The sequence below is a fragment of the Pinus tabuliformis genome, chromosome 2_2 (genome assembly GCF_031772625.1).
Source record: "Pinus tabuliformis cultivar Carrire ecotype Pingquan chromosome 2_2, CPIR1, whole genome shotgun sequence".
Classification (NCBI taxonomy): Eukaryota; Viridiplantae; Streptophyta; class Pinopsida; order Pinales; family Pinaceae; genus Pinus; species Pinus tabuliformis.
Window position 1 is genome coordinate 394,346,265 of NC_142300.1, and position 26,865 is coordinate 394,373,129.

A 26,865-nucleotide genomic window follows, 5' to 3' on the forward strand; every position below is an offset into this window, starting at 1 on the left:
TCCTTTCTCCCTAGAAGCCCTCACCCAGCTTTATCAGAAGTTGGATTTCGCTACCAGAGCCAAAATTTTCGAGATCTTCTTGCCTGAGAATGCCCAATTACCTAAGAAGAATCCTCCATATCCTTCCTCCATCTTCCCTGATCAAGCCAAACAAATTGTATCTATAATTTCTTATATTTTGGGTTATTATTCTGATCAGTGGGTAGATGAGCCCATTTTAGGATTCCTCTCCATATTTTCCACAGACAGTAAACCATCTATTGTATTCAATTTCAGTCAATTCTTGGATGATAGCATTCATGAACAATGTCTAAAATTTTCCACAGAGAAGGTGTTTAATTACACTTCTATTTTAATTTACATTTTCCTTTATTATCAAGAAGACAAGTTCAATTTTGCAATGCAGAAGCTTGATGATGCAGGAAATCAGTAGTCAGTGATCTTTTGGACTTCACTGCTCATGAAAGAACAACATGAATTTTCTTACAAATAGTTTATTGAGGAATTTATTGACCTAGCCATGAACATTCTTAATAGCTCAATACAACCCAGGATTAGTTAAGATATTAAAAGAATTCACATCTGTCAGATCAAGCCAAGACTGGAGATTGGTATTTATATCAAAATTACACAGAATTCAGGGTTTATGGTTGCAAATTGGCACCATGAAAACTCCCTAAGTTCCTCCCTATGAGGATTTTTTTTCCCTAGAATACATCAGGCAAATGTTAAATTCTGATGACATTCATTTTGTATTGGCTAAGAAGAAATCATAGTTCCATATAGAGACACAGGTGGGCCCATTTGTATGTAATACCAGGACAACAGGTGAAGAAGCAAACAAAATGCTTAAAGAGATTAAGTTTATCTTGAATTTTACATGGTCTTATGACCCTTGTGGTATAATTTCAAAGCTCAGAGTAGAAGATAAAAGCACTCCCTATATTCATACCTCAAGGCCTGAAATAGAGAAGTATGCTAATCAGTTGGAATGGACAGAAAACACCTTACAAGAAGCTGAACAATAACTCTTTTCTACTTCCAGTTTGCAGCCTCCCACTCCTCAGGAGAAAACAAGTAAGAGACAGAGAGAGGAGGGATCATCATCCACAATAGGTAGTGAAGCCAAAGAGTTCAGGATCAGTTACACGAAGAGAACAAAATTGACTCCTAGGATAGATCTGGACAAATAGACAGAAGAGCATGCAGCCATCATAATCACAGACTCACCACCTGCAACCAGAAAATTTGTAACATATTCTAATGGACCTTCTTCATCACAGGGTCAGGAGGACACAGAGCTGGATTCCCAAACTGTCCAAGGAGAGAAGGAAAAGGCAGTTTTTGATAGGTACAAAGAGATTAAGCTTAAGACTGAGATTCTTAAAAACAGTACCTATAATCAGTTTTGGAAGCAAACCTCCAACTCACAGAGAAGGTTGTTATCAGTTTTTGACATAGACCATGGAAAGATGTAGATGGCCTTTCTTCAAGCCCAAATCCCACAGCTAAAAACAACAACAGACTACAAGAGCACTACATTTGAGTTCAGCACCAAAGACATTCATCCCATTGATCAAACGGAGAGGCATAAGAAAACTAGTGAGATGATATCTTCTACATTGACTAATACTGTTATGTCATTTTCCAAGTTGCAGGTTTCATTTTCCAATATCCAGACTTACTTGAAAATGGAGAAGGTGTCCTCCTTAGCCAAGGATAATATGATCAAGTCTTTGGAGGACTTGATGGTAAAGATAGGATACGATCCCAAAGATGTCAATGTTGCAAAAGAGATCATCAAGAAGAAGAATTTGGACATTGCGGCATTGAGAAAGCAACGTAAGATGCCATCCACAGAGGACCCCTTGATCAAGGACATTGAAGAAAATGAAGCACAAAAGGATGACATGATGAAGATGATTATAGAGAAAAACATACAGATTAGAAAAATGGAGGTAGAAATGGAGAGGATGATAAAGTAGAAAAAAGAAAGTCAAAATATGTCCATTGTTCCCTTGGATGCCATACACATTTCTCAGCTTCCAGTAACAGGAATAGCCACTGCAGCTACTTCTTCCTCTCATACTGCAAGTGCTGAACAGGTGACCAAGACACTGGAGAACATGTCAATCTAGTCATAAGAGATCAAGACTTTGCAAGAGCAACTCAAATCTTTAGAAGTACAGAAATCCAAAGCTGAAGCTTCTCGTATTATTGAAATGGAAAAATCATAGAGATTGTTGGAGAAGTTGTAGAAGGTAGAAAGGGATACCTCAATTGATCAAACCTTGGCCCAAGCCAAGGAAACCATTTGGATGGGTATTCTAGACTCTATGAAAGATATTTGGACATCTATCCGAATCATATTTGAGCAAAAGGAATTGATAGAAAAAGCTACATAAACCATTGTTCAGGGAAGGGAGAAGCTTGGAGAAATGCCCACAGAAGCCTCCAACATTATTAGATTTCTGAATTCTAAGTTTAAATATGAGCTTGAAGAATTAGGAGTTAGTGACAGAACTGCCACTATTTTGGAAGTCAAGAAATTTTTTGACCAAGGATATCAAAGACCAAAATTTATCAACTCCTAAGGTCTCACTTCCATACATAAAAGGCACCACTGATAAAATTACTAAAATTCTTAATAAACATAACATTAATGTAGCCTTCACCCCTGTTAACACCATTAGACAATTATTCAACTCAGTCAAGGATCCCATAAACCCTAACCTTCAAAAAGGTGTTTATGTGATTCCTTGCTCATGCGGTAAGGAATACATAGGTGAAACAGGTAGGTCTCTTAATATTAGAATTAAAGAACACACTGCTGACTTAAGAAGAGAAAGGACCTCAAAATCGGCCTTAGCAGAACATGTTCATTCTTCCTCTCATTACATCTGCATGGAAGAAGTCAAACTGGTTAGAAGAGAAGACCACTATCTTAAAAGGAAAATCAAAGAAGCCATTGAAATAGAAAAAAGGAAGAATAACTTGAACCGGGACGATGGATTAAAACTAAGCAACACGTGGAAACCTTTACTTGAAATCCTAAAAAATCAATAAATAACTCATTATTAGGTTATTAATTAATTCATTCATTCATCAATTAATTAATTAATTAAGTTATTAATTTATTAATTTATTAAATAACAATTAATTAATTAAATTAATTAATCAATAAAATAAATTAATCAAATAAAATATATAAATAATTAATCAAAGAAATAAATACATGAAATTAAATTAATAAATATATTAATAATATAATAAAATTAATTAATCAAACAAATCAAATGAATCTTTTAAGCAAATTAATTAAAAATTAATTTTACATTAAAAAAAATAATAATAATAATAATAAATTATCAATTAATTTATCCCTTTACCTCATTAATTAATTAATTAATTAGTCAAATTAATAAATTAATAATTAATAAACATATTAATAAATAATAAAATTAATTAATTAATCTATTCTTTTAACTAATTAATTAGATAAATTAATTAATCATCTAAACAAAGTAATGAATTAACTAAACAAATTATTTAAATATTTAATTTTATATAAAATTAATAAACATAATAAGTAATTCAATAGATAATAAAATTAATTAATTAATTCATTTAACTTATTAATTAAACTAATTAAATAAACAAATTAATAAATTAATTAAATAATAATAATAATAATAAATGAAAAATTAACAAGATAATGGCCGACCAAATTTCATATATCTTTTCTTTAGAAACCTATATATACCTTAAATAGAACTCTTGGATAAATCATTAAAATCTGGTGAATATCTATTGACGCATCCCCTGATGATGGACTCACTTGGTAGTCTGAAACGTTGGGTTCACAAAACTCTATAACGGGTCATTCCTCATCTATAAAACAATCCTCACCTGTATGGATTCATTATTTAACAACATCAAGTCCTACCATGGAAGGGACATGATGGACAGCGCATCAAAATTCCAGAAATTAAGATTATCCAGAGCGAAACTCATCTCCAATCTAAATTTTCTTAAAAATTGTAGAGACAACAATCTAATTCCTAAATTTGCTATCTGCAAACATCCTCTTCGCTTGGGCAGAAATCTGTCCAGTTTCAAAAAATTAAGTGAAACCCTAGTTAGAAATGAAATTAAATGGGTTAGGTCAAAATTAATAAAAACTTCCCAGAAACTTCTTTCTTCTCATCTATACCTTTCCTCATATCTTAGACATGATATATGGCAATCCTTGGATGCAATTACATTTATAAAATCTGATAAATTGTTAACTAAAGACAACAACCAGAAGTTAAAGTTAAATGTTTATGAAGAGTACAACCCGCGCTCTCATAGACACCAGGCTTATTCCAGTTTACGCACTCAGAACTTTAATCTTGATTCCTCCAGAACTCAAGCTTACCAAAAGCAGCAAAATGATAACAATATAGCAGAAATAAATAACAAAGTCATAAATAATGTTAACAGCGCAAGTATTAATAAAAATAAAAATATCGTATATGTCAGTAACACGCAGGGAATCAGTAATACGCAGTGTGAGAGATTAGCCACTGCATTGTCCACTATTAATAAGGTTAACGTTCCTCATTTCAATTCAAAAATGAACAGCAGAGTTATTAATAAAAATAAAAGCAGCGTATATATCAGTAACATGCAGGGAAAGGCAATATGCAGCAGTAATACGCATTGTGAGAAAGTAAACAACGTGGCAAGCAATGTGGATCTCTCCATCAGGCACAACAATACGCAAGAAACCTCACTGATTCACCCCAATCCGCAGTCAACACATCCTCCACTTGATGTGACAACCAGCAATGGTCTTATACACAGTGCAGCAATTGAGGATAGAGAAATACAAGGGTATAAAACAGTGAACAATGGTCTTATAAATAGTGCAGCAACAAAGGATAGGGAAATGCAAGGATATAAAACATTGGATTTAAATAAATCAAATTTAAATGAAAATAACACAAATATGAACATAAATGTGGATCAAACAAACAGCCCATCCACTAGCTTAAAAACTCAAACCTCACAGCCCAATCTAAGTAGGACCTTAGATAAAGCCCAGGTCATTAACTTATCAGACATCTACCTAGATTATGCAACTGAATCCATCCTGAAGAAAGGTCTAAATTTTTTCCATAACCCCTAATAAAATACTTGTGGAAGAAGTCATCAGTAATATTGAAGTAGCTATTAAAAACCTAGACATAGCAAAAAGTGAAGAAATCAAACAAGATATTGCAAAAATTTTAAGAACCTCTAAACCTCCTCCATCTAACATTTCCCTAGAAGAAAAAAGAGCTTTAAACAACCTTAGAAAAAATAAAAACATAGTCATCCTAAAGGTTGATAAGGGAAACGCAACTGTAATCATGAATAGAATTGATTATGACAATAAAATGGAAGAACATTTAAATAATAGTGGATGTTATAAAATCGTTGATAAAGATCCCAGTGAGAAAATCATGCGGGAAGTAATTAAGAGAATCAAAGAATCATCGCTTGATGATATCACAAAAAAGAAAATCATTCCTAATAGTTCCATTATTCCTAGAATTTATGGGGCTCCTAAAGTCCATAAACCTAACATACCTCTCAGACCTATAGTTAATACCATAGGTTCCCCTACTTACCTTCTGGCAAAACACCTAGCCAAAAAACTTAGACCCCTATCTGGTAATACCCCCTCTTATATTAAAGACTCCTATTCTTTTGTTCAATGGATTAATAACATAGAAATGAAGGATGAAGATCTAATGGTCAGCTTTGACATTGTATCCCTTTATACCATGATTCCTATTGGTGAAGCTATTGAGATCATAAGAAACATCACTGATAAAGAAACTGTGGATCTTCTGGAGCTATGCTTAAGATCCTCCTACTTCAGTTTCAAAGGTAAAATTTATGAACAGACTCATGGTGTAGCTATGGGCTCTCCTCTATCCCCCATAGTTGCAAACATCTTTATGGAACACTTCGAACAAAAGGCTCTTAGGTCGTTTCCATACACCCCTAATGAATGGAAAAGGTTTGTAGACGACATATTTTCCAAGTGGATTCATGGGAAAGAAAAACTTGACCTATTCCTCAATCACTTAAATAGTCTCTATGACCATATAAAATTCACTATTGAAATTGAAAATAACAACCAACTTCCCTTTCTTGATATCCTTCTAACTAAAAGAGATGGGTCCCTTGGTTTCCAAGTCTATAGAAAGAAAACCCATACAGAACGATATCTACATGCAAATTCCCATCACCACCCTAAGCAGAAGATTGGCATCATTAGAACCTTAACCACTAGGGCGGCCAGAATATCTGATCCTGACCATTTAAATGATGAGCTCAGCCATCTTCACAAAGTGTTTGAACTAAATGGCTATAATAGAAATACTATCAAGAAAGCCATGCACCTATCCCTAAATAAGAATAACAAGGATATCAAAGACCAAAATTTATCAACTCCTAAGGTCTCACTTCCATACATAAAAGGCACCACTGATAAAATTACTAAAATTCTTAATAAACATAACATTAATGTAGCCTTCACCCCTGTTAACACCATTAGACAATTATTCAACTCAGTCAAGGATCCCATAAACCCTAACCTTCAAAAAGGTGTTTATGTGATTCCTTGCTCATGCGATAAGGAATACATAGGTGAAACAGGTAGGTCTCTTAATATTAGAATTAAAGAACACACTGCTGACTTAAGAAGAGAAAGGACCTCAAAATTGGCCTTAGCAGAACATGTTCATTCTTCCTCTCATTACATCTGCATGGAAGAAGTCAAACTGATTATAAGAGAAGACCATTATCTTAAAAGGAAAATCAAAGAAGCCATTGAAATAGAAAAAAGGAAGAATAACTTGAACCGGGACGATGGATTAAAACTAAGCAACACGTGGATAAAGTGCATTATGACAGCAAGAGAATTTTTAGAAACCATTTCAAATGACATTTACATACAGAATGAGGTAAAACATATTTTTACAGTGAAGCCAACTTTTTCCAAATACAGAGGTCGATGAAATTTACCGAAGGGTGATTAAATTGACCATACCAGATGAAAAGAGATGGGAAGAGCTTTATGATTTACTGGATTGAAGATTAATTTGGATGCAGTAAGACAGTGGTCCGCACATCAACGCAACACAGTTTCAAGTTGACTCAGCAACCGAATCCACCAAAACAGAGCCACCTTTCCTTCTAGCTGTCTACGTGGCCTATTTTTCTGCCATAGATAAATCTTATTGTTTGTAATTATGCTAATAATACACTATCGGTTTTGATAACGTTTTTGTAATTATTTTGTATAAATACTTCACTGTTTGAAGTATTAAGGGTTGATTTCTGAATATAATTTCCTCTACATATTGTAATTTTTCAAAGTACTGGAGCATCAATAATATAGGGATCTTTCACAGGATTCATGTGGTGTACCAAATGGTGATGTGTTTCTACTATTCATTTGTTTAAACATTGTTTTTCTTTCTCTGTTATTCTAAAAATCTTAATTACTTAACAGAAACTATGAGGAATAGGATTTTTTATTTAGAACACCCTATTCTGGATGTTAGTAATTTTCATGTTTTCTACTGAAGTCAAATTAAGGAATTCTTAATTGCTCCTTAATTTCTACTAAACCTTACATTTTCTGCTATTTCACAATCCATTTAATATTTTGAAAGATCCAAATAGTGCAACCTAGCTTGCCCTGTGAAACTTCTCTAAAATTTGATGCCAAATTCAGTTAAGTCTTCAGACTCCATAGACCAATGGAATTATAACACTTAAATCAACCAAACCTTTCAAACCAAACAATCAGTACAATCATAACTAGCCTAAAATTTACATAAAACATAGCTAAATTTTACAGAGAGATCCCTCTCTGAAGCTGGCAGGGCTAGATCCTAGCTTCCAAAGTGGTTTTGATGTTGTCATATGTTTTTACTCCCTCAACCTCAAAAATACAGAACAACAACAGCTTGCATGGTGACATCGGTGATGGGTAGTTTGTGGTACCTGGATAGTGGAGCCTCATTCCATATGACCAACAGCAAAGAGTTATTCAGTGACTTGGAGGAGAAGCACCTCCAGGTGCACATTGAGATGGGAGATGATGGGAGGTATAGCGCGACCAACATCGGTATTGTTACCTTTCAGGAGGAGTCTGGTTCTCCTCTTGCATTAAAAGATTTCATGTATGTTCCGTGTTTGAAGAAGAATTTGGTTTTAATTACCATGTTGGAGGATCATGGATGCGATGTGATATTTAGCAAGGTAAAGGCTTTCCTTCATCACATAGCCTTAGGACAAGTGAATCATATTGAGGTTTGGGTGAAGAACCTTTACAAATTAGATGTAGAAGATTGTGCTTCTTTGAGCACAAAAGCATAGAAGGTGTACTAGAGTCGAGACATAGGTGAGTTGTGGCATAGAAGATTGGTTCATTTGCACCAGAGAGCTTTGATGATCATACAACAAATTTCTGCAGGACTTCCCAAGGGTACACTAGAGCAGAGAGACACATGCAAAGGGTGTACATTAAGGAAGTACACCAAAGCTTCCTTTCATGATAAAGTCAGTCAGGTGCAAGCGATCCTTGATAGAGTTCACTCATATGTGTGTGGATTGTTCTCGACAATATCCACAGCCAAGAACAAGTATTATGTAGTATTTGTTGATGATTTTTCTTGTAAGTGATGGATTTTCTTCATGCAAAAGAAAGATCAGATGTTCGCTAAATTTTGTGATTTTAAAGCACTTGTCGATAAAGATACTTGTAGGAAAGTTAAAGCTCTCAGAAGTGTTAACGGTGGAGAATATGTGTCGAATGAATTAAACAACTTTTGTGCATTAGAAGGCATTCGATGGGATTTAATAGCACCTCATAACCCACAACTGAATGGGGTGGCTAAAAGGAAGAACATAAATATTATGGGAGTTGCATGGGCGATGTTACATGATCAGGGCCTACCGTTGGACTTGTGGGCTGAAGCATGCACAAAACTATTCATTTTCATAACAGAAGCCCTCATCGAATTCTTGGGATGAGTACACTAGAAGAATCTTTTTCAGGTAAGAAACCAGATGTGGCACGCTTCAGGATCTTTGGTTCATTAGTCTACTATCATGTTATCAAAAATGCATAGAAAAATCTAGAGCCAACAGTTGAGTTGGGCATATTTGTGGGGTACATTGATACACCTCACAACTATCGGGTGTACCTTCCATCCAATAGGATAACAGTGGTTTGTATAGATGTGAATGTTGATTAAGAGAAGGCCATGAGATGTTCCCTTGAGATGGAGCTTTAGTTATATGCAAATGAGGAGCTTTTAGATCCAAAGGAGGAACCTCAGGATGATGTGGAGCAACCACATGCAGAGGAGAAGAGAGTGGAAGCACCCACTCATGCAGAGATTTCCACATATGGAAGGAAGTGCACCAAAGAGTATGATATATTGATGCATGATGCTAGAGAGAATGTGGGAGCACCCATAGCACATCGCGGGCAGAAAAGGTCACCAGATCGGTACACTGGCCACATGGCTCTAATGAGCGAGAGTGTAGGGGTTGATCCATCCTCATTCGAGGAAGCATTGTAGCAACCAATATGGATTGATGCCATGGTTGAGGAGTATGACTCCATTATCAGAAAAAATGTTTGGGAAGTGGTCCCAAGATCAATAGACAAGTCAATGGTGAGTTCCATATGGCTTTACAAAGTAAAGCAAGTAGTAGATGGGAGTCTGGAGAAATATAAGGCCAAATTTGTGGCCATAGGGCTCTTTCAGGTGGAGGGAATTGATTACGATGAGACCTTTGCTCCAATAACAAGGTACTCTTCAATCAGGTCTATTATATCACTGTCAGCGTAGATGGGATGGAAGATACATTAGATGTATGTGAAGACAACATTCCTCAATGGTATGATTGAATAAGAAGTGTATATTGAGCAGCTGGAAGGATTTGAGACCTTCAACCTAGATTCGCATGTGTTCAGACTCAAGTGAGCGTTGTATGGACTAAAACAAGCATCACGTGCTTGGTACACCAAAATTGACACCTATTTCACTGGGTTGGGCTTCACCAAAAGTGAAGCAAATGCAAACCTTTACCATATTGTGGTTAAAGGTAAATTGTTGACTATATTATTATATGTCAATGATTTGATTCTAACAAGTGATGAGAAGTTGATAAAAAAATTTCAAAGATGATATTGCAAGAGAATTCAAGATGAAGGACATTGGGCTCACGCATTACTTTCTTGGTATGGAAGTATGGCAAGGAGATGAGGAACTGTTTGTCTCTCAAAGCAAGTATGCCAGCAAGATACTAAAGAAGTTCCACATGGAGAGAAACAGACCCATGGAGACTCCTCTAGAAGGTAATTGGAGGAAGGAAGATGCTACTTCAGGTGAAGTAGTGGAGGCTACTATTTATAAACATCTTGTGGGTTCACTTATGCATTTGGTGAACACACGGTCGGACATGTGTTTTGCAGTTAACCATCTTAGTAAAGCCATTGTTAATCCAACCAAACTTTATTGGAAGGAAGCTAAACAAGTGTTGAGATACCTCAGAGGCACCACTCAGTTTGGTCTTTGGCACAGACAGACAAGGGGAGTGAAGCCTCAAGGCTTCACAGATGCAGATTGGGCAGGTATTCCATCTGATAAAAAGAGCACATCAGGGGGAATCTTCAGTATTAGGTTAGCATTAGTTTCTTGGTACAACATGAAGCAGATATTAGTTGCACTTAGTTCAGAAAAAGAAAAGTACATGGTTGCTAGTCAAGCAGATTGTGAAGCTATCTGGATGAGGAAGATCCTTGTTGGGTTATCTAGTTAGTAGATGGATTCTACGGTGATTTACTATGATAATCATATTTGTATCAAACTCTCTGAGAATCCAGTTTTTCATGATCGGTCCAAGCATATTGACATCCAATATCACCATCTACGAGATTGTGTGCAGAGGAAAATCATGTTGCTAGAGTACATTCCTACAAAGGAACGGGATGCAAATATTTTGACAAAGGCATTATCAAGATGCAAATTCAAGTTTCACAGAGGCAAGATTGGGGTAGAAGATAATCACTTTTTTGTTGAGTGGGAGTGTTGAAAATGCAACAAGAAAATCCTAATTTAATTTTGTCCTCGAATTAAATTGTAATTCCACATCTCATGACAACTTGTAATAGTTAACTAAGTTACTTTGACTTAGTTGGATTAGTTAATTTGAGTTGAGGATCTAACTAGAGTCATGTAGAGTGTCTCCTACTTTTTAGGAGCCTTGGTTGAGTTTATTTTGAGTTGTAATTATTTAATTCAGTTTAACTAAGTTAAAGTTAGTTAAACCAGTTCCAACGGATGGAGGAATTAATGGAAGATCCAATAGTGGGATGTAACCTACATTAGTAGGGTGTAACCACTAGTGATCAACCAATTAACTGGATAATCACACATAAATAACTCATGCATATCATATCAAAGAAAGACCTATTTGAGATTGGAGTTCAGGGACAGTGTACTATCAGTTGTATAATCATCAAAACTGTATAGATGGTGCATGCAATCAGAGGAAGTTCTATGAGGATTGCGAAATTCATATTTTTGGAATTTTCCAATTAAATATGGGTTAATTCCCATGGAAACTGTGCAAGGAAACGAGATCTTGGCAGGTAGCAGAATTGGCTAAGTATTAGCTTGAGCTTGTCTGGGAAGCAGTGAGATAGATAGAGATAGTGCAGAGGTTTCTCGGGCTTGAGCAAAGCATTGTAATCTTCTCATATTTTTTTATTAATGTAATATACAGATAGAATGGGTTTTTAGTTGTGGATTTCCCCAGAAAATTATTGTGTTATGTGTGATTGAATTCTTTCTCTTTTATGCTTCGTGATTTCATCAATCGTTTATTATTTCTGCTGATGAGTAGAGTAGATTCAAGTCAATTGTTTTAGCATATTACAATCTATAGTTTGAATCTACAAGGAATTTCTACATGGTATTGGAGTTGAAATCACTATAGAAGAGGAGAATATGAGTTTTTATTTTGCAGGAGAAATCAAATTTGCAGTATCATACTTCAGAGCCAGCAGGATGTCGTTCTACAGATTGAGACTTGAATATTCCCAAGAGGGTGGCTCAAACTATATTGCATGGAAGGATAGGATGGAAGTAGTGTTGGAAGACAATGGGCTTAAGAAATTCGTAGACAAAGATATTCCTAAGCCAGTTGATTTTCAAGATCTAGCAAAGTGGAGAATCTGTGCGGCAAAGGCGAGAAGGATTATCCTAGAAGGAGTTTGAGATCATATTGTCTCGAACCTCCATGGTAAGGAAAATCCATTTGCAATGTGGAAGGCCTTGAAAAACCTATTTCAAAATAGCAATGATCATAGGAAGTTGGCACTAAAGTACAAGCTCAAAACGATCAAGATGGAGAAGGGTGACACAATACCGAAGAACTTGGCTAATTTTACCCAATGTCAAGATGATCTTGGAAGTGTCGGTCTTATAGTTGTTGAAGACGGTCTGGTGAGCCTAGCACTTCTAGGGCTTCCCAAGAGCTGACACAATTACCCAGACTCGGTTAATGGGAGGGAGGAGCTACCAGAGTGGGAGCGATTGTGGTCTAACTTGGTAAAAGAAGTGATTTGGTGGAACACTAGAGATGGTTCCTCATACAAGCATGATGATGAGGAGAGCTGTGACTCATATGTAAAGGCGAAGAAATGGAAGGGGAAATCATGTCATTCCAAATCAAATTCCAGTCAAGGTGGCAAGAAGAAGGACATGTCGAAGATTAAATGTTTTCATTGTCATGAGTTGGGACACTATGCCTCAAAGTGTCTGCAAAAGAAGGTCGGTAAGAAACCCTCAGGAGGAGCTGAAGGTGAAGCTCTTACTTCACAATTCAAATTGGATTTCACCTTCATCACTTGCATGGTGACATCAATGAGGGGTAATGTGTAGTACCTAGATAGTGGATCCTCATTCCATATGACCGGAAACAAAGAGTTATTCAGTGACTTGGAGGAGAAGTACCTCTAGGTGCACATTAAGATGGGAGATGATGGGAGGTATAGCATGACCAACATCGGTATTGTTACGTTTCAGAGGGAGTCTGGTTCTCCTCTCACATTAAAAAATGTCATGTATGTTCTGTGTTTGAAGAGGAATTTGGTTTCAATTGCCATGTTGGAGGATCGTGGATACGATGTGATATTTAGCAAGGGAAAGGCTTTCCTTCATCATATAGCCTCAAGATAGGTGAAGCAAATTGAGGTTTAGGTGAATAACCTCTACAAATTGGATGTAGAAGATTGTGCTTCTTTAAGCACAAAATCAGAGAAGGTGTAGAGTCGAGACATCGGTGAGTTGTGGCATAGAAGATTGGGTCACTTGCACCACAAAGATTTGAAGATCATGTAGCAAATTTCTACAGGACTTCCCAAGGGTACACTAGATCATAGAGACACATGCAAAGGGTGTACATTGGGGAAGTACACCAAACCTTCTTTTCATGATAAAGACAATCGAGTGCAAGTGATCCTTGATAGAGTTCTCTTAGATGTGTGTGGACCGTTCTTGATAGTATCCACGGCCAAGCACAAGTATTATGTAGTATTTGTTGATGATTTTTCTTGTAAGTGTTTGATTTTCTTCATGCATAAGAATATCAAATGTTTGCTAAATTTTGTGAATTTAAATCACTTGTCAAGAAAGATAGAAGCAAGAAATTTAAAGCTCTCAAAAGCGTTAATGATGGAGAATATGTGTCAAATGAATTCAAGAACTTTTTTGCATTAGAAGGCATTCGACGGGAGTTAATAACACCTCATAACCCACATCAAAATGGGGTGGCTTAAAGGAAGAATAGAAGTATTGTGGGAGTTGCATGGGCGATGTTACATGATCAGGTCCTATCGTTGGACTTATGGGCTAAAGCATGCAACATAGATATTTATTTGCGTAAGAAAAGCCCTCATCAAATTCTCTGGATGAGTACACGAGAAGAAGCTTTTTCAGGTAAGAAACCAGATGTGACATGCTTCCGGATCTTTGTTTCATCAGTTTATTTTCATGTTACCAAGGATTCATGGAAAAAGCTAGAGCCAACAGCTGAGTTGGGCATATTTATGGGGTACGTTGATACACCTCACAACTATTAGGTGCACCTTCCATCCAACAGGATGACAATGATTCGTAGATATGTGAATTTTGATGAAGAGAAGGCCATGAGATGCTCCCTTGAGAGGGAGCTTCAGTTACATGCAAATGGGGAGCTTTTATCTCCAAAGGAGGAACCTTAGGATGATGTGGAGTAGCCGCATGCAGAGGAGCAGAGAGTGGAAGCACCCACTCATGCAGAGACTTCCACAGTTGGAAGGAAGTGCACCAGAGAGGTTGACAAATTGATCCATGATTCTAGAGATAATGTGGGAGCACCCACATCACATCGTAGGCAACGGAGGTCACTAGATCGGTACACTGGCTACATGGCTCTGATGAGAGAGAGTGTATAGGTTGAGCCATCCTCATTTGAAGAAGCATTGTAGCAACCAGTATGGCTTGATGCCATGGTTGAGGAAGATGACTCCATTATTAGAAAAAATGTTTGGGAAGTGGTCCCAAGACCAACAGACAAGTCAATGGTGAGTTAAATATGGATTTACAAGGTAAACCAAGTAGCCGATGGGAGTGTGGAGAAACACAAGGCCAAATTTGTGGCCAGAGGTTTCTCTCAGGTGGAGGGAATTGATTATGATGAGACCTTTTCTCCGGTAGCAAGGTACTCTTCAATCAGATCTATTATATCACATTCAGCTTAGATGGGATGCAAGATACATTAGATGGATGTGAAGACAACATTCCTCAATGGTATGATTGAGGAAGAGGTTTATATTGAGCAGTTGGAAGGATTTGAGACCTTAAACAGAGAGTCACATGTGTGTAGACTCAAGCGAGTGGTGTATGGACTAAAACAAGCATCCTGTACTTGGTACACTAGAATTGAAAACTATTTCATTGAGTTGGGCTTCACCAAAAGTTAAGCAGATACGAACCTTTACAATATTGTGGTTAAAGGTAATTTTTTTATTATAATATTATATGTCGATGATTTGATTCTAACAGGGGATGAGAAGCTGATAAAATATTGCAAAGAGGATCTTGCAAGAGAATTCGAGATGGACCTAGGGCTCACGCATTACTTTCTTGGTATGGAAGTATGGCAAGGAGATGAGGAACTATTCGTCTCTCGAGGCAAGTATGCCAACAAGATACTAAATAATTTCCACATGGAGAGCAACAAAACCATGGAGACTTCTCTAGCAGGTAATTGGAGGAAGGAAGTTGCTACTTAAAGTGAAGTAGTGGAGGCTACTATTTATAGAAAGCTTGTGGGTTTACTTATGCATTTGTTGAACACATGACCGGACATGTGTTTTACAGTTAACCAGCTTAGTCAATCCATTGTTAAGCCAACCAAAATTTATTGGAAGGAAGCTAAACATGTGTTGAGATACCTCATAGGCACCCCTCAATTCGATATTTAGTACAGATGGACAGAGGGAGTGAAGCTTCAAGTCTTCACAGATGCAGATTGGGCAGGGAGTCCATTCGATAAAAGGAGCGCATCAGGGGGAATCTTCAATATTGGGTCAGCAGTAGTTTCTTGGTACAACAGGAAGCAGAGATCAATTGCACTCATTTCGGCAGAAGAAAATTACATGGTTGCTAGTCAAGCAGATTATGAAGCTATTTGGATGAGGAAGATCCTTGTTGGGTTATTTGGTCAACAGATGGATCCTACAGTGATTTGCTATGACAATCAAAGTTGTATCAAACTCTCTAAGAATCTAGTTTTTCATGATCGGTCCAAGCATATTGACATCCAATATCACCATCTATGAGATTGTTTGTCGAGGAGAATCATGTTGTTGGAGTACATTCCTACAGAGGAAAGAGATGAAGATATTCTTACAAAGGCATTTTCAAGATACAAATTCGAGTTTCTCATAGGCATCATCAAAGTAGCAGATAATCACTTTCTTGTTGAGAGGGAGCGTTGAAAATGCAACAAGAAAACCCTAATTTAATTTTTTCCTTGAATTAAATTGTTATTCCACATCTCATGACAACTTTTAATAGTTAACTAAGCTAATTTGACTTAATTGGCTCAGTTAATTCAAGTTGAGAGTATAACTAGAGTCATGTAGAGTGTCTCCTACTTTTTAGGAGCCCTAGTTGAGTTTATTTTGATTTGTAATTATTTAATTCAGTTTAACTGAGTTAAATTCAATTAAACTAGTTCCAATTAATGGAGGAATTAGTGGGAGATCTAGTAGTGGGGTGTAACATGCAATAGTGGGGTGTAACCAGCAATGATCAACTAGTAAACTGAAGATTCACTCATAATTAGCTCATGAATGTTAGATCAGAGAAAGACTCAGTTGAGACTGGAGTTCAGGGATAGTGTACTATCAGTTGTATAATCATTTGAATTGTACATATGGCGCATGCAATTAGAGGAAGGCCTAAGAGGATTGCACAATTCATATTTGTGGAATTTCCCAATTAAATATGGGCTAATTCCCAAGGAAACTATACAGGGAAATAGGAGCTTCGCAGGCAGTAGAATTGGCTAAGTATTTCCTTGAGCTTTTCTCAGAAGCAGTGAGATAGATAGAGATAGTGTAGTGGTTGCTCGGGCTTGAGAAAAGCATTGTAATCTTCTCCTATTTTCTAATTAATGCAATATATAGATAGCAGGGGGTTTTAGGGTTTTTATTTGTGGCTTTCCCCAGAGAATTATTGTGTTATGTGTGATTGAATTCTTTCTCTTTTATGCTTTGTGATTTCATCGATCGTTTATTGTTTTTGCTAATGAGTAAAGTAGATTCAAGTCAGTTGTTTTAGCATATTACAATCTGCAATTTGGATCTACAAGGAAGTTCTACACAGAGATAAAGATGGAGATATGCAGAATTGATGACTAGGTAAACCAGCATGTTGTTTCTCGTATGTATTAGGGGATTGTAGTCTCCTTTAAAGTTGGAGGTTGATAAAGAATAGGTTGTAGCTTCCTTGCATGTTGGAGCTTGCAAAAAATTGAGGTAGCAGCCTCCTGTAAGTTGGAGCCTGCAGAAAATCAGATGTAATAAGAGAGTAGGAGCTTGCCTTTGCATCACAATAATAACAAAGTCGTGGTTTTATCCCTTTATGGGTTTCCACTTACTACTGGTGTTTATATGTGATGCTTTTATGTGCTGATGTGATGTTCTGGTTCAGATATTTCTTATTTTTCACATATTAAATTTGTTGTTCATAATTTGTTAAGTTGTTCATTTAAAAGTTCAGTTAATGAGTTTAAAGAAAATAAGTTTAAGGTCCATGAATGTACTAAACTGATTCACCACCCCCCTCTCAGTTTAATCAATTTTTCATCAATTGGTATTAGAGATGGTACCTTATGTGTAATTCTAACAGCTGGAAGGTAGATCTAGTTGAGCCATGGAATGTCAAAGTTTACTTGTGCTTAGTACAACAAACTTTTATGAATGGAGAGATAAGGTAAAAACAGAACTGGTAGCTTATGGACCCTATGTATGGAGATTAGTTTGTGAAGGATATTTCAAAGCCCCTCTACTCAATAACAACAATGGAATGCTCAAGCAAAATGTGTAATGTATAACAACCTTCATAATAAGGATCTTGAGACATTGATAGATCTTACATCTGCAAAAGAAATTTGGGAAATGTTGCAACTCATGCATGAAGGAGACACTAGTAATAGCATTGTCGAAAAGAAGAAAAAGAGAAGAAAGAAAAAGTCCTATCAAAGAGAAATCGTCTAGTCAAATAAAAATTGTTCTACTAATGTAAATGTACACTCTCATGAAAAAGATACAAATGAACATCAAGCTAGGCGTGACATAGCATTGGTTGAAATAGATAGGCTAAAGAATGAAAACAAATACCCGAAGAAACTTGTGCAGATATGTGGTGAGAGAGAACATGAGTACATGAAATAATGTTTTTGCCTAAAGACACGACTTCAAGAGGAAAGGAGAATGGAAGAGATTATAAATAGTCAGTTGAAGGAGAAAGAACAGTGTGAAATATTAGAGCTTGAGACTGTCTCAGCCAGAAGTGAATTAGACGAAAAGAATGGATTGTGTATAAATCTAGAAGAGGAGATTTCCTCCATGAAGAACACGGAAAAGGCATCCATTAAAGACAATAAAGAAACTTCAAAAGGCCTGTAGAAGAATGTACCAACTTCATGATTAGTAAGGAAACAAATAAAAACAGAAAGCAGAACCAAAAGCAGAAGAATGAAACAAAGAAAGTCTACTTTGCAAGCATTAAATATACTCATAGAGATGAAGCTAAAAAGTTTGCAAGATTTCAAAGGAGGAAATATGGCTCATGCTTCCATTTCCATAAAATTGGACATGTAGCAGAAAATTGTAAGGGAAAGAAAATCAAGACTATTTGATAGGTGTAGCATACAAGAATTTTTCCTCAAGAAAGAAAACATTGAAGGAAGTCATATACGAGGTACACAATTCATTTCTATGGTTATTATTATTTGTGCAATGAATTTTGACATAAATCTATTGAATGAAAAATGTATGCAAAGAAAACCATGAGCACAAGAAGATACAAATCATGTCCTTCATTTCATGATCACGCACAGTGTTATAGATGTAAGAATATTGGCCACAAAGCCAAGGATTGCAAGCTACCTAGTATCCAAAAGACCAAACAATCAGCCAAAAGGAAATGTAGACACAAGACATCCAAGTAAAGTATGGAAAAGAAAGAAAAAGGAACAACTTGTGACTTCAATGACATAGTGAGGTCAGCGTCAGGGGGAGTTTCTCAAGGAAGCAATGAAGAATTTGATATATGCAAAAACAACACCATACTAGGGGGTAACAAACCCAAGATTTCCTTGGAAGAAGTAATAAATATAAGGAGACTAAAGCTACACATGAAAAGTGAGAGGAGCATTTGTTGCATAAATGATTTTAACAATATAATGCTCGAACTATGCTACATTTGATCTACTTAAAATGAAAAATTGATCATTGCATTGCAAAGTATCTTGTTGCCTCACACTCAATATGCATCAACCCTAACTTCATATATCATATATGTAAGACAACCCATACATCCCTAGTTTGTTGATGAGGTTGCAGAAGATCGTATCCATGGTAAGGAGGGGCAACCTTCACAACAATAATAAGATGTTTCTCTTTTAGCATGGCATACTTCAGTAAATCCATACAATCCAAATGACAGTTCTACAAGTGCAAATGTGACTTTAAAATTTTTGTGACACAGCATGATGTTCAGGGCATGTAGTCAACAATTTAGCAACAAATTGTGGAAGCCTTTAAGGAAGCAATCTTTGCCCAAACTATTTGGGAAAAACTGCTAACTGCTAAATACTTTTTTAAAATATAAAAATAGGCAAATGGTATTACCGACTTATCAATTACATTGTTGGGATCTATCAAAAAAAAATTACAGCACAAATTGAAGTAAAAAAAAAAAAGGGGGAGCAACTACAAGCTAAGATATCATAATTAAATCCCATGCAAGAAGAAATTATTTTGCTCATAAAACAACTTAATTCTGCAATGAAGAAAAGGTCTACAGAAAAGGCGCAACCAATGGTTCTGATATCTAGCTGGTTGAATCATGGTAGCTTGTATAGAGATCTCTAGAGTGTGGAGGAGAACTTGGATACATACATACTAGTTTTGACTAAGGAGGATGCTTTAAAGAACAAAAGGAAGCAGAGGTTCAAAATCAAATTGAAAAGCAAAACAAAAGGAGACAGACTTGAGAAATAAGCTTGCAAACATGTGGCTTCTTGTTGCAAAAATGAAGACGGAACTAGAGAATCTGGAAGAAAATGGAAAATATATACATTGGTGTATTAGTCACGTAGAAAGAATGACCAGGGGCGTAAGAATGTGTGCATTCTATCGGATACTCTCACTCCGAGATATAACTTCACAGGTTTTCCCCCGTTTTTTTGTATCTTGTGAATAGAAGACCATGTATGTCTGGCACAAGGCACTCATAGTGGAACACAAGCCTAGTTTAAATAGGGACAATAGTCTAAAGAGACCTTAGAGACTAGAGGAAGGATATTTGAAATCAATGTGAAATGAAGCAAATCTTAGAGACTAGAGGAAGGATATTTGAAATCAATGTGAAATGAAGCAAATCTTGATGGAGAAATTAAGTGGTATCGGTTAAGGTTGTGTTACATACCTTGAATTGGAACGTAAGCGTTACATAATATGAAATGTCAGTGGATTAGAGAGGTAGAGATGCCAATGATGTGTTATACCTGTGATTGGGTAGAATTGGAATTTTTGATAAAATGAAATATTACTAGAACGTTGTTTAGACTATCAAGCAGGTATTCAATAGTTGTAGTAGTGTTATGATGGTGGCACTTGTGGCACTATCTGTCATGCATTAATGAAATATGTGAACCTGAGTTGAAATGTTACATTATGTGCAGTGGACCTGAACGAATCTAATATTCTTTCATTACATACTATAAGCAATCCTGAGCTAAACTGAGGACCTGCGTTACAGTGGAACATTACTTGTGAGTATACTATGAACCTGTCAGCACAACAAATCTAAGGTTTGTCTAAATTATGAGTCTATACCAAGCCCAGAATGCCCGAATAGTGCCAGAAGGATGCTACGGCTAGAGGGCGCCATAATGGCTCGAGTCTAATTGCTAATGGATATAGAAAGGTGTTAACATACTGGAACGATATGTTGATCCTCGCCTTCAACATCTCACCATCATTGACCAAGCAGTCGTTGTATTTGATGCGCTTGAATATTTTAGGGTTTTTCATTCACACTGAATGAACCAACCGCATATGAGGTGGATGCCTGATATGGGATAGCCTATTGTGCATATGTTCACAAACTATGTGCATTATATATATACGGGCCCTATATGATTATATTTATGGTACATTATATGGGCGTTGGTGCGGTTATATGGTTGTGTTTATGGTACATAAAATCCTCAGCAATATAAATGGTGTTGATATTATAACATGGCGCATTACACAAACAATACCTCACAAGCGGTGTTGAAATATGGAGGGCAGCGTTAAGGAATATGGACAGTGTTGATATTATTTTTTTCGTACATTATATTGGGTTTTGTGCCCTAGTTGAGTTTAGAGTTTCTCTATTATATTTGCATGGTTTAATTCAGTCGCGGGTGATGGGCTTCACAGTACTCCTTTAGTGCTCAGATTTCATTGTTTCTATGGAATTCTCATATTCACCAACCATTAGAAACCCAACTTAACAGATTATCATCAACGGGGTCGTTGATGGCAGGGTCAAAAGACCAAGTACTTACTTACTGATGACAGCGAAAATGTGAACTTGAGAAATTAGAGGCAGAAGTTAAAGATTTGGTTGACAGATTATTTCAACTTAGGAAGACAAAACCCTTCTTGTTCATGGATAAGCTAGAGTCCTTATTGGTTTCCACGAGGCCTGCAATTTTACATTATATATGGCATTTACATTGTATATGGTGTTACGTTCATCTGACCCGAATCTTCGATGATCTTTTCCTGCATTCAAAATATGGTGCTTTAATATGGTTGTAGGATTTTTATGCAGCATATCATGGAAGCATTCATATTACAATGGTTATATCATGGTTGTGTATATTGCTTACTTGGTATATGTTTGTATATCATAGTGTATATTTATCGGTACATCATAGCGTATCATGGTATTATGGTGCAATGAGTTGGTAATACATTGGTGCTTGATATCAATTGCATTGGTAATATGGTATCGAATTGGTAGAGTGCGTTATATGGTATCAAATTGTGAACTTGCAATCTTTACAAGTATTGAAACAATTATTAGTATATGCGTTGATATTACCTATTATCACAAAATCAACCCTTGATAGGCTGCTGATCAAGAAGACTTTGAGTAACTCTTTCAAACCTACTTTTGGCTGAGGCTTAGCCTCCTCAACCTGAGAAGGCTCTCTCAAATGATTAATGATATTGATAATGGATTAGATGGCTAACTCTATTGAACAAATGAAGAAATGTAAGTGGTTGAAAAACAATTAGAAAATACCCATTGGGCTTATGGAGTCAAATATGCTTCAGTATTGACAATAATGTTAGCTTTACATAGAAGTCAGGGCATAGGAATTCAACATATGGAGAATATATCAGAAATGCATAGGACCACACAGTTTATAAATGTGTAAAGGAAGTTAGAGCACTATCAGTGATTTCTAAGTAATCACACATTCATACCACTGTAGATAAAGAGAGAAGAACAACACAAGACATTATGAACATTGAATCCCTTCTGATTCCTGAGAAGCAAAACCAAGTATTGTATTACTAGAAACAAAGTATTACACCAAAGCACAATAAGAGAGTTTCTCTGAAAAATCTTCCCTCCTTAAGTACATTGCTCTTTCTCCTATATATAGAATTCTTTACATAGCTGAGATTCCTCCTCCAGCATGAGGGGAACTCGAATTCTGCTTGCTATGACACCTATTCAAACTTTAACTAACTATTAAATACAACAACTGCTAACTGGAAGTTTTAGAAACCTAAGACAATTAGGAGTCTAACTCCACATCATGCTGATAATAGCATTTATTACAATAAAAACTCGTTCTCTGACAAGTGGTTCCCTTCAATTTAACTTTGATGGATGTTTAAAACTCCTTGTTGGCCCTTAATGTCTCATCTCCTTTACTGCTCCTGCAAAGTAGGAAACTGCCCCTGTTTTTCTGCTTTTGGTTTCCTCAAGGATATTTGAAACCAATTAACCATGTTGTTCTTCTTTGATTACACAAAAGTGTATTGGAGTGCCACGTTCTTGATGTGCTGTAGACCCTTCCCATATACTCGTATGAAGACAAAACTTCTTCAAAGCCGTTTGAAATGTCGTGGACAATACTAGCGGTGATCATTTGTATGACAAAAACTTATAGTTCATATATCTTTTTCTCCGCTTGTTTTACCCTTGTTGGTTGCTTGCACATTGTAAATGATCCTTTTTTGAACTCCCCTTTCAAAAAATTTCCCCTTGATTACTCAAAATTGGTCGACTGAGTTTAATTATGCAGCTACAGCAGTTTCGTAGCGCGCTACGAAACTGTTGTGCATTATGCGTCATTTTCAGCAGTTTCGTAGCGCGCTACGAAACTGCTGTGTAATCACAAAACACAGTTTTAATACCAAAATCTGACTGTCTTGAGCCTCTTTTAATTTGAAATGTCCCTTTCAACTGCCCTGAAGCTATTTAAAACTGAATGGGGATGCATCATTCTTCAAGAAAAACTGTAACAAGGTAAATCATCAAAAATTTGGGATATAACCTTACTTGCTGTGTGATTTCCTTAAGGAGATCTTTCCCGTTGGCTTAGCTGCATCTTCAAATCCTCAATTTGTCTCTTCATAACCCTGATCCCAGCTCTTAGTTTCATATTAACTCTTCTAATGAATTTTTCTTCTTTTATTGCAAGAACTGACCATGTGTAGTATTGAGCATGACAATCAACCACCTCAAGTATTTGAATTGTTTTGTCTTCCCATAGAGCCTCCATTTTGTTGAAATGAGCTTCCTTGATTGCATGTTTCCTTAAGGCTTTCTTCAATTTAGCAATTTCCAGGTTTGCTAATTTCAACTTCTTTTTTAACTCTTCAACACTATATTCTTCTTGAGGAATAACTGCCTTACCTTTATCTTTTCCTTCATGAGATTGTGCTATCTCCTCTGTTTCACTTGCTTCGAGTAGTGTCTCTTGTACTTGTCTTGAATGCCTCGTCACTGGTCTTCTTGGCTTAAAGAAAAATTTAGCAACCGGATCATCGAACTTGAGCTTTTTCGAGGCCTTGATCTTTTTGGTCTTGTCCTTTCCTGATTTTATCAAATCTGCTTGAACCAAAGGAGATTCTTCAATATCAATAGCTTGCAGTGAGTCATTAAGACTTCCCTTTGAAACTGGGCTTTCCTCAGTAACCATTGTCTTGCCTTTTTCCTTAACTAACTGGCTCCTTGTCATTCTTCTCTGGACTACTTCACCTATAGATGATTCATGTACACCCTCTCTTATCTAAGTTTTCTCTTTCTGGGACTGTTGGGGTGTGTCTTGGATTATCAGTGGTTTGGTAGGTTCCTTTACCTGCTTCCTAGCCTTCAATTTTACAAATCTCCTGGATCTTGTTTCTGCATGATGGCTAGTTGCTGTTGGAGAATCTTTTGCAGCTTGAGGACTGAGACCAGTGTCGTTCTTGAGACTAGACATAAACATGAACATGGGCCAGTCCCTACCTACTTTTTGGAGCTCATGCAACACGATTAATTTAACTAAGTCGTGATGAAACAGTGAGGTCTCACAGGCTTCCTTCTTTAGCTGAACCTTGTCACACATTTTGCCTAGGCTACAAAACAAGTAGAAAGGTAAATCAAGAGATATCTTTCCTGTGAAATGCAGCAGAAGCTTGAAGTGATATGAATACACCTTATGATACCTCCCCTCGCAGGTAAAGTACCTCTGTATGCAGGTAAGTAAATTGGCATATGCGTCCTTGACAAAATTCCTGGGCACAGACTTATTTAAATCTGAATCAATAAACTCCGGCTTCAGAAATTCTTTGCATGGGGTCATATCAAATTTGAAATTTTTAAACCATCTTTCTTCTCCCCTTGGGATTTCAGTAACTGTAGATATGGCCTCTGGAGTGACTGGCAATTCAAGCACCCCAACTTTTGAATTCATTCCTGTGAAATTCAAAGCAAACTCCTTGGTGATTTGCATATGGCCTCCTTGAAGCTTTTCGCAGAAATTCCAACAGCCAACCTGCTTGAATGCACGTTCAACTTCTCTATTCTTTAAGATAATGTCTAAACCTTCAGGTTCGCTCCTCAAGCACCTGCCTGACCTGTGCTCCTTTCTTTCTGTATCCCTCTCCATGGGATTCCAACAGGGTGACAATTTGAAAGACTGGCACTGTTTCAATTTTCGATCGTTGCCTCTCTTGAGAGCTGCCTCGCTTGAAAGCTGGCTCACCTGAAAGCTGGCTCGTCTGATTTCCAAGAAATTCAAATTGAATGCTTGACAATTTATTCCTTACACATGAATCCAACCACAAATTATGACTGTGAGTGCTTGGCTTTTCTTGAAACTTGAAATCTGAGCGTACCAAGGTACCTAACAACTCTAATGATGAAGATAAGTGGTTGGACATGATAGGCAAAGTGTATAAACTGACAATTGATGATGTAAACATAACGAATCTTGATAGATATGACAGCTGAGAAAGATTTGCTACGGATCAGCACGAATCCCCGATTTCGTAGCGCAGCCAGTGCAAAATCTAGGTTTTGCGCTACGAAAACACCTAAACTGCTTTGTAACACATAAGAACCATAAAACAAACTTGATACAAGGAATCTATGCAGGTTGTGGGACCAGTGATGAATGAGAACGGATCATTGACCTTTATTTAACCATACCACCAAGATTCTAAAGACCTAGACACTACATTGAACATGAAAAAACTGAACTTGGACTAACACCTAACCTTCACAATCAAACTGATGTGAACAATTTAGTAATCGCTTCTTAAGTGATAACATTACCAATGCAAGTGCGACCTTATTATAATGAACGTTCATTACAATTGGTTAATGAACGTCGGTTTTTCCTTATTACAATTGGTTATTACAACATTATATTATGAGGAACAACACTATGTATATGCTATGATCACACTACATTATATGGAACAACACTGTTATATTGAACAACGTTGTTATTGACTTATACCCATGTTTCATATATATATATATATATATATAAAACGTTGTTCCCTGGTATAATGGTAGTGTTTTAATGTTATGTGGTTGTGGCACAATATCGTTATTGCAAAGGCAACATTATATTATGGCACAATATATATGGATTACAGTTTGGTGGCAGAGGTCTGCCCTTTACGAAGGGATTCACTCTTCTACTGGATAGGCCATGCAACCATGAGCATGTTTGCCTCTACATACAATAAGAAGCTAAACCTTAAAGAAGTAACCAACACACAAAGAGAAGCCCGATAAAGTGAAGGAGATTGCTAGAAAAATCATAGGATATTTTCCCGTAGTGGGGCTCTTTTATATGTTCCTCAATAAGAAGGGGGACGTTGCAGGCAAGCGCATTCAACCTATTGAATTATGCAAGAGGGTTGAGAAGAAATGCTCATTGGAGAACACCACGGCCTTCTATGAATTCTGCGAGCACCATGGCAAGAAGGGAAACCCTCATTTTGTGTTGGTGTGGTTGTTGGGATGTCACTGTTGGGGTAGGGCTAGTGAAGTCGGATCAGATTATGCTTAGTGCCTCCAAGCTATGTGTTTCCTTTGATATTCAGTATGAAGAAGAAAAATTTATTATACTCATGGATCAGGACTCAAAGAAAAGAGAAAAGTCCAAGTCTTCTCTTCCAGGTATACATGTTGAAGCCAGGGTTGCAAAAGCTTTAGAGGCTATCTGTAAATGTTGCATTGATAATTATGTTATAGAAGAAGAAGATGCAAGGCTTTTTTGCATCATGTTGTCTATAGTTTTTACCACGACCAATAAGGTCGAGATAGAGAGAATTGTGTTGAGTAGAGTTGAACAATCCCCTATTGATGAAGAACTAAGTGACGAAACTAACAACAAACTGATGAGTCAACAATTATACAACAAGATACCAAAACAGTATACCGATAA

The 26,865-nt window shown here is 36.6% G+C and overlaps 1 pseudogene; it reads left to right on the forward strand.

Moving 5' to 3' along the window:
- Positions 1–1,478: 1,478 nt before the first annotated feature.
- On the forward strand, positions 1,479–26,865 carry LOC149192928 (uncharacterized; annotated as a pseudogene).